Below are 14,771 nucleotides of genomic sequence, written 5' to 3'. Positions count from 1 at the left end.
CTTCCATCAACCAACGAAGAAACACATTGGTACTTTCCCATGATGAGTGAGTGCTTCAGGATCTCTTGCACTTACATGTGCAGCAGAGTACAGCAATGGAAGCATGCTGGGCCCATAACCCAGAGGTAGGCAGATTGAAACTATCTTCTGCTATATGCATTTTTTTTGTTAATTAAAGAAATCCAAAACTGGGATTGATATTTTGGCTCTTTTATTTTTACTTAAAGTACAACAACTTTTACCATTTTAATTTGTTTTAATAGTATATTGACAGTATTGGTTTCTTTCAAAAATCCACTTCATTTTCTTTACCCTATTATTAAAATGGTAATTGACAAAAACAAACTACATTGTCACCAGAAGAGCAATACAAAATGTACAAGTGATATATTAAAATCATATTTCCAGCTTGAATTTCAATGATGCATTGGGGCAACGATTTTGTGAGAAACATCTTCACCCTTAAATAAAGATTTTCTTAATTCCTTACCTGTGTGCTAATTAGATATCACCTTGTTTTCATATTAAACAGACTTCCACATGAGAAAGCAGCAAGGATGCAGTGGCGTTAATGTTTCCTGGTGTCAACTTGTATTATTTCAGTAGACATTGAAATGAGGATGCATCTTGCTGCCTTTCCAATTAAGCAAGTTTAATTTAGTAATAGGTGAAAAACCATCCTTACAAAGGTGTTAATCAGAGACTTGGCTTTGTGGACACTTTTCAGAGAACAAATTTGTTAGCATAAAAATAAAGCCAGAAAATGAAGAGCTGTTTAATCACTCGATTGGATTTTTCTGCCAGCATATTTTTTTTCTCTGCAACCCACTGCTAAATTGTGCTTCCTAGCTGTTTTTTTATAAAATCACTGAATCAAATCTAACTCTGATTACATCAGAGAAGGCCATGTACCCTACACCATAAGAGGGGGTTTGAAATTTTGACTTGTCTACTTAAATATCACCAAAATCTGATCACAAGTTTAATTACGTCCCTGGGTGGGATTGAACCACCAACCTTTCGGTTAATAGCCGAACACACTAACCGATTGCGCCACAGAGACACTTTGCAAAAAGTGCATACTGACAAAGGTTAATAAGCATACATCTAGAACGTTTCCTAGAAAAACATAAAAAAATCAATAATCTGGAGAGTTTTTGTAAGATGTTTCTTCCATCAACCAACGAATAAACACATTGGTACTTTCCCATGATGAGTGAGTGCTTCAGGATCTCTTGCACTTACATGTGCAGCAGAGTACTGCAATGGAAGCATGCTGGACCCATAACCCAGAGGTAGGCAGATTGAAACTATCCTTTGCTATATGCATTTTTTTTGTTAATTTAAGTAATCAAAACTGGGATTGATATTTTTGCTCTTTTATTTTTACTTAAAGTACAATAACTTTTACCATTTTAATTTGTTTTAATAGTATATTGACAGTATAGTTTTCTTTCAAAAATCCACTTAATTTTCTTTACCCTGTTATTAAAATGGTAATTGACAAAAAAAACTACATTGTCACCAGAAGAGCAATACAAAATGTACAAGTGATATATTAAAATCATCTTTCCAGCTTGAATTTCAATGATGCATTGGGGCAACAATTTTGTGAGAAACATCTTCACCCTTAAATAAAGATTTTCGTAATTCCTTACCTGTGTGCTAATTAGATATCACCTTGTTTTCACATTAAACAGACTTCCACATGAGAAAGCAGCAAGGATGCAGTGGCGTTAATGTTTCCTGGTGTCAACCTGTATTATTTCAGTAGACATTGAAATGAGGATGCATCTTGCTGCCTTTCCAATGAAGCAAGTTTAATTTAGTAATAGGTGAAAAACCATCCCTACAAAGGTGTTAATCAGAGACTTGGCTTTGTGGACACTTTTCAGAGAACAAATTTGTTAGCATAAAAATTAAGCAAGAAAATTAAGAGCTGTTAAATCAAGCAATTTGATTTTTTTGCAAGCATATTTCTTTTTCTCTGCAACCCACTGCTAAATTGTGCTTCCTAGATGTTTTTATAAAATCACTGAATCAAATCTAACTCTGATTACATCAGAGAAGGCCAGGTACCCTACACAATAAGAGGGGGTTTGAAATTTTGACTTGTCTACTTAAATATCACCAAAATCTGATGACAAGGTCAATTACGTCCCTGGGTGGGATTGAACCACCAACCTTTTGGTTAAAAGCCGTACACACTAACTGATTGTGCCACAGAGACACTTTGCAAAAGTACATACTGACAAAGGCTAATAAGCATTCATCTAAAACGTTTCCTAGAAAAACTTAATAAAGTCAATAATCTGGAGAGTTTTTGTAAGATGTTTCTTCTATCAACCAACGAAGAAACACATTGGTACTTTCCCATGATGAGTGAGTGCTTCAGGATCTCTTGCACTTACATGTGCAGCAGAGTACAGCAATGGAAGCATGCTGGGCCCATAACCCAGAGGTAGGCAGATTGAAACTATCCTCTGCTATATGCATTTTTTTGTTTGTTAATTAAAGTAATCCAAAACTGGGATTGATATTTTGGCTCTTTTATTTTTACTTAAAGTACAATAACTTTTACCATTTTAATTTGTTTTAATAGTATATTGACAGTATTGTTTTCTTTCAAAAATCCACTTAATTTTCTTTACACTATTATTAAAATGGTAATTGACAAAAACAAACTACATTGTCACCAGAAGAGCAATACAAAATGTACAAGTGATATATTAAAATCATCTTTCCAGCTTGAATTTCAATGATGCATTGGGGCAACGATTTTGTGAGAAACATCTTCACCCTTAAATAAAGATTTTCTTAATTCCTTACCTGTGTGCTAATTAGATATCACCTTGTTTTCACATTAAACAGACTTCCACATGAGAAAGCAGCAAGGATGCAGTGGCGTTAATGTTTCCTGGTGTCAACCTGTATTATTTCAGTAGACATTGAAATGAGGATGCATCTTGCTGCCTTTCCAATGAAGCAAGTTTAATTTAGTAATAGGTGAAAAACCATCCTTACAAAGGTGTTAATCAGAGACTTGGCTTTGTGGACACTTTTCAGAGAACAAATTTGTTAGCATAAAAATAAAGCCAGAAAATAAAGAGCTGTTTAATCACTCAATTGGATTTTTCTGCCAGCATATTTTTTTTCTCTGCTACCCACTGCTAAATTGTGCTTCCTAGCTTTTTTTATAAAATCACTGAATCAAATCTAACTCTGATTACATCAGAGAAGGCCAGGTACCCTACACAATAACAGGGGGTATGAAATTTGACTTGTCTACTTAAAGATCACAAAAATCTGATAACAAGGTCAATTACGTCCCTGGGTGGGATTGAACCACTAACCTTTTGGTTAATAGCCGTACATACTAACTGATTGCGCCACAGAGACACTTTGCAAAAGTACATACTGACAAATGCTAATAAGCATTCATCTAAAACGTTTCCTAGAAAAACTTAAAAAAGTCAATAATCTGGAGAGTTTTTGTAAGATGTTTCTTCTATCAACCAACGAAGAAACACATTGGTACTTTCCCATGATGAGTGAGTGCTTCAGGATCTCTTGCACTTACATGTGCAGCAGAGTACAGCAATGGAAGCATGCTGGGCCCATAACCCAGAGGTAGGCAGATTGAAACTATCCTCTGCTATATGCATTTTTTTTTGTTAATTAAAGTAATCCAAAACTGGGATTGATATTTTGTCTCTTTTATTTTTACTTAAAGTACAATAACTTTTACCATTTTAATTTGTTTTAATAGTATATTGACAGTATTGTTTTCTTTCAAAAATCCACTTAATTTTCTTTACCCTATTATTAAAATGGTAATTGACAAAAACAAACTACATTGTCACCAGAAGAGCAATACAAAATGTACAAGTGATATATTAAAATCATCTTTCCAGCTTGAATTTCAACGATGCATTGGGGCAACGATTTTGTGAGAAACATCTTCACCCTTAAATAAAGATTTTCTTAATTCCTTACCTGTGTGCTAATTAGATATCACCAAACAAGGCTTCACCTTCATAGGGAAGAGACTCCCTTTCTTCTTGGAGTCAGCATCAGCATTCTCTTGGTGAATCCACAATGCCCTCCTATCCGACACTGCCATGAAATTGGCCCGTGAACTCAAGAGTCCTATATCCCTTGCAGTCTCACGTAAGTATGCTGCAGTGTCCTTGATATGATACAACGTAAGGAGTATCCCATCTCTCCAGGGTATCTATATCGGATGACAAGGTATTCGACCAATTCTTGAATACTACTACTCACCCATGCACATGTATTTGTATTCTGTCCGCGGCGGGAAATGAATAAACAACCAGAATCCTTTTGGGGATTTGAAACCATTTTGTCGAGCTGGCCCAGACTTTCTCAAACAGAGATGGAGGAACGTTACATCAGCTTTCATTATATATCTATATATACATACATATAGACCCCTTTGTCAGGAACAGCAGGGTCTTCAGTGATTTTAATATGTCCATAATATCCACAATCATGTACTGAATGCTCCTTGCCAATATTGGATCTAATCAGGAAACTTATGGTCGACATAAGTATCAGTATCCGTGTCAGTATCAGTGTGTAGTAACTGGGCAAAATAACATTTTTGCGACCCAGCGGGGCCTGAGGGAAAAGAAACATAGCCATGAATATCACATCTATTCTCTACGTCTGTGTCTGGGACACAGATTTATCCAACCTTACTCTGATATTACTGAAACATTTACCCAGTCAGTTATCGGTGGTGCCAACAGGGCCACCATCATATGTCTGCATTCCTAATATAGTTTCCTCTTGGGAAAAACAGGTCAGATTTCTTTGTCTCAGATCTTCCTCTAGCCTTGTTCTTCTTTTGAGAGTTCCCTTGTGCTGCCTCAGTTGGATCTCCTTCACTTGACAGGGGGGTGCCCGAGCAGCGACCCTCCCCAGCTCTAGCCCAACTCCTACTTACGTGCCAAGTGAGATACTATGATCAGGAAGGTGCTTCTCCCAGGGCAAGGCTCACCCATTGCACTCTGGGTGTGCTGCTCCTGCGATTTCCCCAAATGTGGGACACTTGACTGCATAATTTGTGTTTCCACTGGTCTGCTTTCATATAATTCAGATCTCTTTGTCTCAGGTCTCTCTCCAGCCTAGTTTGCTGTCTGTTTCCACTTCTTTTTTTTTTGAGCCCCTCCCTTCTATACCCTTGTGCACTATCCTGACTTCTCCTCCTGTCTGCTTACTTTGTGCCTTCCAACGCACAATGCGAACTACAGGTAGTGCTGCAGTGCCCACACCCTTTTACTTGCCTTACAGAGCAGCTCTGGAGCTGTTACAGTGCCCAGCTGCTGCAAGAAATCAGCTTGAATGCTTCAGGGGCTGGGGCATAGCCAACATGAGCCCCACACCGAAGGAGGGTGGAGGTGTTTAATGCGAACTAGGGGTCATCCAAGCGCCGCAAAAGGCCGCCATGCCCTGCACGCCCCTTTTCTCTTTTCATATGCAGATGAGGGTTGAAGCCAACTTTGACCCACTGCTTGGATGACATCACCGTATGCAAATCCATCTGCTGCAGGCCTTCCCCCAGGAATGCTTGTACTAGTTGTTGCATTTGGTTTGTTGTTTGGGGGTGCTTCAGTATTAGGCAGCCTTCTGCCCTCCCATGTTCATCTGAAAATATGTGTTCTCCCTGCAGTTGTTGTCCCCAGATGAGAGTTCCCTTGTGCTGCCTCAGTTGAATCTCCTTTACTTGACAGAGATGTGCCTGAGCAGCGTCCCTCCCCAGCTCTATCCCAAATCATACTTATTTTGCATAGGAGATACCATGGTCATGAAGATTGTTCTCCCAGGGTGAGGTTCATTCATTGCATTCTGAGTATGCTAACCCCTGTGATTTCCCCAAATGTGGGAAACTCGACTGCATTATTTGTGGTAGTGGGGGACTGTGTTTGTGCTTTCCTCTGGTCAGCTCTGGTAAAAGTCAGATTTCTTTGTCTCAGATCTTCCTCTAGCCTTGTTCTTCTTTCGAGAGTTCCCTTGTGCTGCCTCAGTTGGATCTCCTTCATTTGACAGGGGGGTGCCCGAGCAGCGACCCTCCCCAGCTCTAGCCCAACTCCTACTTACCTGCCAGGTGAGATACTATGATCATGAAGGTGCTTCTCCCAGGGCAAGACTCACCCATTGCACTCTGGGTGTGCTGCCCCTGTGATTTCCCCAAATGTGGGAAACTTGGCTGCATAATTTGTGTTTCCACTGGTCGGCTTTCATATAATTCAGATTTCTTTGTCTTAGGTCTCTCTCCAGCCTAGTTTGCTGTCTGCTGGCATACTCTCTCTCTGTCTCTCCAAAGGGCCTTGTGGGGAAACTGTCTTCAGAAAAAGCATTCCCTGTGTGTGTAGTGTGTCGGTACACGTGTGTCGACATGTCTGAGGAAGAAGGCTATATTAGAGAGGAGCGGGAGCAAATGAACGTGGTGTCTCCGCCGACACCTGATTGGATGGATATGTGGAATGTTTAAAATGCTAGTGTAAACTCATTGCACAAAAGATTAGACAAGGCAGAAGCTTTGGGACAGTCAGGGTCTCAACCAATGCCTAATCCTATGTCGCAGGGACTGTCAGGGTCTCATAAGCGCCCACTATCCAGATTGTTGACACAGATACCGACACGGATTCTGACTCCAGTGTCGATTACGATGATGCAAAGTTACAGCCAAAATTGGCAAAATACATTTGATATATGATTATGGCAATAAAAGATGTTTTGCACATCACAGAGGAGCCCCCTATCCCTGACAAGAGGGTACATATGTACAAGGGAAAGAAGCCTGAGGTAACCTTTCCCCCCTCACACGAGCTGAACGAGTTATGTGAAAAAGCTTGGGAATCTCCTGCAGATTTCCAAAAGGATTCCCCTTTCCCATCAACGGATAGGTTACGATGGGAATCCTCCCCTTGGGTGGACAAAGCATTAACACGCTTATCCAAGAAGGTAGCCCTCCCGTCCCAGGATACGGCTACCCTCAAAGAGTCTGCTGACCGCAAACAGGAGATTACCCTGAAGTCCATTTATACACATTCAGGTACCTTACTCAGACCGGCAATTGCGTCGGCCTGGGTGTGTAGTGCTGTAGCGGCATGGACGGATACCCTAGATAAGGCTACTATTTTATTGCCCCTGGGGCATATAAGAGATGCTGTCCTATATATGTGTGTATGCAAACTACAGGTGGTGCTGCAGGGCTCACACCCTTTTACTTGTCTTGTAGAGCAACTCTGGAGCTGTTACTGGGTCCAGCTGCTGCAAGAAATCAGCTTGAATGCTTCAGGGGCTTGGGCATGGCCAACATGAGCCCCACACTGATGGGGGTGTATAAAGCGATCTAGGGGTCATCCAAGCGCAACCCCACAAAGGCCGCCATGCCCTGCGTGACCATTTTCTCTTTTCATATGCAGACGAGGGTTGCAGCCAACTATGCCCATTGCTTGGATGACATCACCGTATGCAAATCCGTCTGCTGCAGACCTTTCCCCAGGAATGCTTGTACTAGTTGTTGCATATGGTTTGATGTTTGAGGGTGCTTCAGTATTAGGCAGCCTTCCGCCCTCTCATGTTCATCTGAAAATATGTGGTCTCCCTGCAGTTCCCTTGTGCTTCCTCAGTTGAATCTCCTTAACTTGACGGGTGTGTGCCCGAGCAGCCGCCCTCCACAGCCCTATCCCAGCACATGCTTTTCTTGCGTATGAGATCTCTTGATCATGAAGATAGTTCTCACAGGGTGAGGTTCATCCATTACATTTTAAAGTAGGAAGGTACAAATTACATATTCAAATTACATATATGTGCTGGATTCAAATGTTTTCCCCCCTTCCTTTCTCAATTGTGCCCATCAGCAGCTATTCTAATGTTGCTGCCAATGGGTGTGACACATTCATTTCTTCTGTGGGGTACACTGGACTCCACAAGGATTCACATTGGGGTGTAGAGTAGGATCTTGATCTGAGGCACCAACAGGCTCAAAGCTTTTGACTGTTCCCAAGATGCTCAGCGCCCCCTCCTCTATAACCTCGCTTCCATGAACAGGGAGCTCAGTTTGTAGTTGGTGCCTTCAGTAGCAGGCCACTTAAGAGGGGGCTGCCTCAGGCAGCCTATTCTTAGCTATTAATTTTGACAAGAAAAGAAGAACTTTTATTTATAAGAATCTACAAGGGCTGCAGCGGCCCTCCCCAGCCCTATCCCAAATCATACTTATTTTGCATAGGAGATACCATGGTCATGAAGATTGTTCTCCCAGGGTGAGGTTCATTCATTGCATTCTGGGTATGCTGACCCCTGTGATTTCCCCAAATGTGGGAAACTCAACTGCATTATTTGTGGTAGTGGGGGACTGTGTTTGTGCTTTCTTCTGGTCAACTCCCCCCTCTTCCTGCTGTGTTCGGCCACCCCCTACCCCCTCCCCTCCCTGCCGTGTGTCCGGTCACCCTCCCCTCTCTGCTGTGTGTCCAGCCACCCCCCCCCCCTCTCAGCTGTGTGTCCGGCCACCCCCCCCAGACACGCAGCGCCTGACACACACAGACATGCAACGCCTGACACGCATACGCATATGCAGCGCTGGACGCACACGCACACAGCACCTGACACACACACACACACACACACAGCACCTGACACACACGCACACACACAGCACCTGACACACACACACACAGCACCTGACACTCACACGGACCTGACACACGCGCACACACTCACACGCAGCACCTGACACACGCACACACAGACGCAGCACCTGACACTCACACGGACCTGACACACACGCACACACTCACACGCGGCGCCTGACGCACATAGACACGCGGCGCCTGACGCACATAGACACGCGGCGCCTGACGCACACGCGGCGCCTGACGCACACGCGGCGCCTGACAGACACGCGGCGCCTGACACACACGCACAGGCAGCGCCTGGCACACACGCACAGGCAGCGCCTGACACACACGCAGCGCCTGACACACACAGACACGCAGCGCCTGACACACACAGACACGCAGCGCCTAACGCACAGGCAGCGCCTGACACACGCAGCGCCTGACACACGCAGCGCCTGACACACGCAGCGCCTGACACACGCAGCGCCTGACACACACACGCACCTGACACTCACATGCTCCTGACACACGAAGCATGATGGCCTAACAGGAGGCTTTAAAATTTTCTTTCTAGTGACCTTCGTTTGGGAGAAAAATGCAAAGGTACAAGACAGCTTTTCCTTGCCAATATCTCTCTTTTGCAAAGAGCTGCGCATTGGAAAATTCAGGGCTATGTCGTGTAGATGATGGCCTAACAGGAGGCTTTAAAATTATCTTTCTAGTGTCCTTCGTTTGGGAGAAAAATGCAAAGGTACAAGACAGCTTTTCCTTGCCAATATCTCTCTTTTGCAAAGAGCTGCGCATTGGAAAATTCAGGGCTATGTCGTGTAGATGATGGCCTAACAGGAGGCTTTAAAATTATCTTTCTAGTGTCCTTCGTTTGGGAGAAAAATGCAAAGGTACAAGACAGCTTTTCCTTGCCAATATCTCTCTTTTGCAAAGAGCTGCGCATTGGAAAATTCAGGGCTATGTCGTGTAGATGATGGCCTAACAGGAGGCTTTAAAATTTTCTTTCTAGTGTCCTTCGTTTGGGAGAAAAATGCAAAGGTACAAGACAGCTTTTCCTTGCCAATATCTCTCTTTTGCAAAGAGCTGCGCATTGGAAAATTCAGGGCTATGTCGTGTAGATGATGGCCTATCAGGAGGCTTTAACATTTTCTTTCTAGTGTCCTTCGTTTGGGAGAAAAATGCAAAGGTACAAGACAGCTTTTCCTTGCCAATATCTCTCTTTTGCAAAGAGCTGCGCATTGGAAAATTCAGGGCTATGTCGTGTAGATGATGGCCTAACAGGAGGCTTTAAAATTTTCTTTCTAGTGTCCTTCGTTTGGGAGAAAAATGCAAAGGTACAAGACAACTTTTCCTTGCCAATATCTCTCTTTTGCAAAGAGCTGCGCATTGGAAAATTCAGGGCTATGTCGTGTAGATGATGGCCTAACAGGAGGCTTTAAAATTTTCTTTCTAGTGACCTTCGTTTGGGAGAAAAATGCAAAGGTACAAGACAGCTTTTCCTTGCCAATATCTCTCTTTTGCAAAGAGCTGCGCATTGGAAAATTCAGGGCTATGTCGTGTAGATGATGGCCTAACAGGAGGCTTTAAAATTTTCTTTCTAGTGTCCTTCGTTTGGGAGAAAAATGCAAAGGTACAAGACAGCTTTTCCTTGCCAATATCTCTCTTTTGCAAAGAGCTGGGCATTGGAAAATTCAGGGCTATACCGTGTAGATGAAGCACTAACAGGAGGCTTTAAAATTTTCTTTCTAGTGTCCTTCGTTTGGGAGAAAAATGCAAAGGTACAAGACAGCTTTTCCTTGCCAATATCTCTCTTTTGCAAAGAGCTGCGCATTGGAAAATTCAGGGCTATGCCGTGTAGATGATGGCCTAACAGGAGGCTTAAAAATTTTCTTTCTAGTGTCCTTCGTTTGGGAGAAAAATGCAAAGGTACAAGACAGCTTTTCCTTGCCAATATCTCTCTTTTGCAAAGAGCTGCGCATTGGAAAATTCAGGGCTATGTCGTGTAGATGATGGCCTAACAGGAGGCTTTAAAATTTTCTTTCTAGTGACCTTCGTTTGGGAGAAAAATGCAAAGGTACAAGACAGCTTTTCCTTGCCAATATCTCTCTTTTGCAAAGAGCTGCGCATTGGAAAATTCAGGGCTATGTCGTGTAGATGATGGCCTAACAGGAGGCTTTAAAATTTTCTTTCTAGTGTCCTTCGTTTGGGAGAAAAATGCAAAGGTACAAGACAGCTTTTCCTTGCCAATATCTTTCTTTTGCAAAGAGCTGCGCATTGGAAAATTCAGGGCTATGTCGTGTAGATGATGGCCTAACAGTAGGCTTTAAAATTATCTTTCTAGTGTCCTTCGTTTGGGAGAAAAATGCAAAGGTACAAGACAGCTTTTCCTTGCCAATATCTCTCTTTTGCAAAGAGCTGCGCATTGGAAAATTCAGGGCTATACCGTGTAGATGAAGCACTATCAGGAGGCTTTAAAATTTTCATTCTAGTGTCCTTCGTTTGGGAGAAAAATGCAAAGGTACAAGACAGCTTTTCCTTGCCAATATCTCTCCTTTGCAAAGAGCTGCGCATTGGAAAATTCAGGGCTATGCCGTGTAGATGATGGCCTAACAGGAAGCTTTAAAATTTTCTTTCTAGTGTCCTTCGTTTGGGAGAAAAATGCAAAGGTACAAGACAGCTTTTCCTTGCCAATATCTCTCTTTTGCAAAGAGCTGTGCATTGGAAAATTCAGGGCTATGTCGTGTAGATGATTGCCTAACAGGAGGCTTTAAAATTATCTTTCTAGTGTCCTTCGTTTGGGAGAAAAATGCAAAGGTACAAGACAGCTTTTCCTTGCCAATATCTCTCTTTTGCAAAGAGCTGCGCATTGTAAAAATCAGGGCTATGTCGTGTAGATGATGGCCTAACAGGAGGCTTTAAAATTATCTTTCTAGTGTCCTTCGTTTGGGAGAAAAATGCAAAGGTACAAGACAGCTTTTCCTTGCCAATATCTCTCTTTTGCAAAGAGCTACGCATTGGAAAATTCAGGGCTATGTCTTGTAGATGATGGCCTAACAGTAGGCTTTAAAATTTTCTTTCTAGTGTCCTTCGTTTGGGAGAAAAATGCAAAGGTACAAGACAGCTTTTCCTTGCCAATATCTCTCTTTTGCAAAGAGCTACGCATTGGAAAATTCAGGGCTATGTCTTGTAGATGATGGCCTAACAGTAGGCTTTAAAATTTTCTTTCTAGTGTCCTTCTTTTGGGAGAAAAATGCAAAGGTACAAGACAGCTTTTCCTTGCCAATATCTCTCTTTTGCAAAGAGCTGCGCATTGGAAAATTCAGGGCTATGTCGTGTAGATGATGGCCTAACAGGAGGCTTTAAAATTATCTTTCTAGTGTCCTTCGTTTGGGAGAAAAATGCAAAGGTACAAGACAGCTTTTCCTTGCCAATATCTCTCTTTTGCAAAGAGCTACGCATTGGAAAATTCAGGGCTATGTCGTGTAGATGATGGCCTAACAGGAGGCTTTAACATTTTCTTTCTAGTGTCCTTCGTTTGGGAGAAAAATGCAATGGTACAAGACAGCTTTTCCTTGCCAATATCTCTCTTTTGCAAAGAGCTGCGCATTGGAAAATTCAGGGCTATGTCGTGTAGATGATGGAATAACAGGAGGCTTTAAAATTTTCTTTCTAGTGTCCTTCGTATGGGAGAAAAATGCAAAGGTACAAGACAGCTTTTCCTTGCCAATATCTCTCTTTTGCAAAGAGCTGCGCATTGGAAAATTCAGGGCTATGCCGTGTAGATGATGGCCTAACAGGAGGCTTTAAAATTTTCTTTCTAGTGTCCTTCGTTTGGGAGAAAAATGCAAAGGTACAAGACAGCTTTTCCTTGCCAATATCTCTCTTTTGCAAAGAGCTGCGCATTGGAAAATTCAGGGCTATGTCGTGTAGATGATGGCCTAACAGGAGGCTTTAAAATTATCTTTCTCTATCGTCCTAAGTGGATGCTGGGGTTCCTGAAAGGACCATGGGGAATAGCGGCTCCGCAGGAGACAGGGCACAAAAGTAAAGCTTTTACAGGTCAGGTGGTGTGTACTGGCTCCTCCCCCTATGACCCTCCTCCAGACTCCAGTTAGATTTTTGTGCCCGGCCGAGAAGGGTGCAATTCTAGGTGGCTCTCATAAAGAGCTGCTTAGAGAGTTTAGCTTAGGTTTTTTATTTTACAGTGATTCCTGCTGGCAACAGGATCACTGCAACGAGGGACAGAGGGGAGAAGAAGTGAACTCACCTGCGTGCAGGATGGATTGGCTTCTTGGCTACTGGACATGAAGCTCCAGAGGGACGATCACAGGTACAGCCTGGATGGTCACCGGAGCCACGCCGCCGGCCCCCTCACAGATGCTGAAGCAAGAAGAGGTCCAGAATCGGCGGCTGAAGACTCCTGCAGTCTTCTTAAGGTAGCGCACAGCACTGCAGCTGTGCGCCATTTTCCTCTCAGCACACTTCACACGGCAGTCACTGAGGGTGCAGGGCGCTGGGGGGGGGGCGCCCTGGGAGGCAAATGAAAACCTTTAAAAAGGCTAAAAATACCTCACATATAGCCCCAGAGGCTATATGGAGATATTTACCCCTGCCTAAATGTACTAAATAGCGGGAGACGAGCCCGCCGAAAAAGGGGCGGGGCCTATCTCCTCAGCACACGGCGCCATTTTCTGTCACAGCTCCGCTGGTCAGGAAGGCTCCCAGGTCTCTCCCCTGCACTGCACTACAGAAACAGGGTATAACAGAGAGGGGGGGCAAAATAAATGGCAATATATTAATATAAAAGCAGCTATAAGGGAGCACTTAATCATAAGGCTATCCCTGTCATATATAGCGCTTTTTGGTGTGTGCTGGCAGACTCTCCCTCTGTCTCCCCAAAGGGCTAGTGGGTCCTGTCTTCGTATAGAGCATTCCCTGTGTGTCTGCTGTGTGTCGGTACGTGTGTGTCGACATGTATGAGGACGTTATTGGTGTGGAGGCGGAGCAATTGCCAAATATGAGGATGTCACCTCCTAGGGGGTCGACACCAGAATGGATGCCTTTATTTGTGGAATTACGGGATAGCGTCAACTCGCTTAAGCAGTCGTTTGCCGACATGAGGCGGCCGGACACTCAATTAGTGCCTGTCCAGGCGCCTCAAACACCGTCAGGGGCTGTAAAACGCCCCTTGCCTCAGTCGGTCGACACAGACCCAGACACAGGCACTGATTCCGGTGGTGAAGGTGACGAATCAACCGTATTTTCCAGTAGGGCCACACGTTATATGATTTTGGCAATAAAGGAGATGTTACATTTAGCTGATACTACAGGTACCACTAAACAGGGTATTATGTGGGGTGTGAAAAAACTACCAGTAGTTTTTACCGAATCAGAAGAATTAAATGACGTGTGTGATGAAGCGTGGGGTGCCCCGATAAAAAACTGCTAATTTCAAAGAAGTTATTGGCTTTATACCCTTTCCCGCCAGAGGTTAGGGAGCGCTGGGAAACACCTCCTAGGGTGGACAAAGCGCTAACACGCTTATCAAAACAAGTGGCGTTACCCTCTCCTGAGACGGCCGCACTTAAAGATCCATCAGATAGGAGGATGGAAAATATCCAAAAAGGTATATACACACATGCAGGTGTTATACTACGACCAGCTATTGCGACTGCCTGGATGTGCAGTGCTGGGGTAGTTTGGTCAGAGTCCCTGATCGAAAATATTGATACCCTGGACAGGGACAATATTTTACTGTCGTTAGAACAAATAAAGGATGCATTTCTTTATATGCGTGATGCACAGAGAGATATCTGCACACTGGCATCACGGGTAAGTGTGCTATGTCCATTTCGGCCAGAAGAGCTTTATGGACACGACAGTGGACAGGCGATGCGTAGAGGAGTTATTTGGGGTCGGTCTATCGGATTTGGTGGCCACGGCTACGGCCGGGATATCCACCTTTCTACCTCAAGTCACTCCCCAACAGAAAAAGGCACCGACCTTTCAACCGCAGCCCTTTCGTTCCTTTAAAAATAAGAGAGCAAAGGGCTATTCATATCTGCCACGAGGCAGAGGACGAGGGAAGAGACAGCAACAGGCAGCTCCTTCCCA

General features: G+C 43.6%; 5 non-coding genes across 5 annotated transcripts; 4 read left to right on the top strand and 1 right to left on the bottom strand.

Moving 5' to 3' along the window:
- Window positions 1–989: 989 nt before the first annotated feature.
- Window positions 990–1,063, bottom strand: TRNAN-AUU (transfer RNA asparagine (anticodon AUU)). Its single transcript has one exon. It is a non-coding gene; the product is annotated as a tRNA-Asn (tRNA).
- Window positions 1,064–4,961: 3,898 nt separating this feature from the next.
- LOC135001015 (U1 spliceosomal RNA) lies at window positions 4,962–5,124 on the top strand. The gene has a single exon (XR_010202620.1). It is a non-coding gene; the product is annotated as a U1 spliceosomal RNA (small nuclear RNA).
- Window positions 5,125–5,799: 675 nt separating this feature from the next.
- On the top strand, window positions 5,800–5,963 carry LOC135001017 (U1 spliceosomal RNA). Its single transcript, XR_010202622.1, has one exon. It is a non-coding gene; the product is annotated as a U1 spliceosomal RNA (small nuclear RNA).
- A 152-nt stretch (window positions 5,964–6,115) lies between these two features.
- Window positions 6,116–6,278, top strand: LOC135001016 (U1 spliceosomal RNA). The gene has a single exon (XR_010202621.1). It is a non-coding gene; the product is annotated as a U1 spliceosomal RNA (small nuclear RNA).
- A 1,965-nt stretch (window positions 6,279–8,243) lies between these two features.
- LOC135001018 (U1 spliceosomal RNA) lies at window positions 8,244–8,407 on the top strand. Its single transcript, XR_010202623.1, has one exon. It is a non-coding gene; the product is annotated as a U1 spliceosomal RNA (small nuclear RNA).
- The last annotated feature ends 6,364 nt before the right edge of the window (window positions 8,408–14,771 follow it).

Source organism: Pseudophryne corroboree, unplaced genomic scaffold, assembly GCF_028390025.1.
Source record: "Pseudophryne corroboree isolate aPseCor3 unplaced genomic scaffold, aPseCor3.hap2 scaffold_1601, whole genome shotgun sequence".
NCBI classification, from domain to species: Eukaryota; Metazoa; Chordata; class Amphibia; order Anura; family Myobatrachidae; genus Pseudophryne; species Pseudophryne corroboree.
This window is presented reverse-complemented; position numbering and strand designations above follow the sequence as displayed.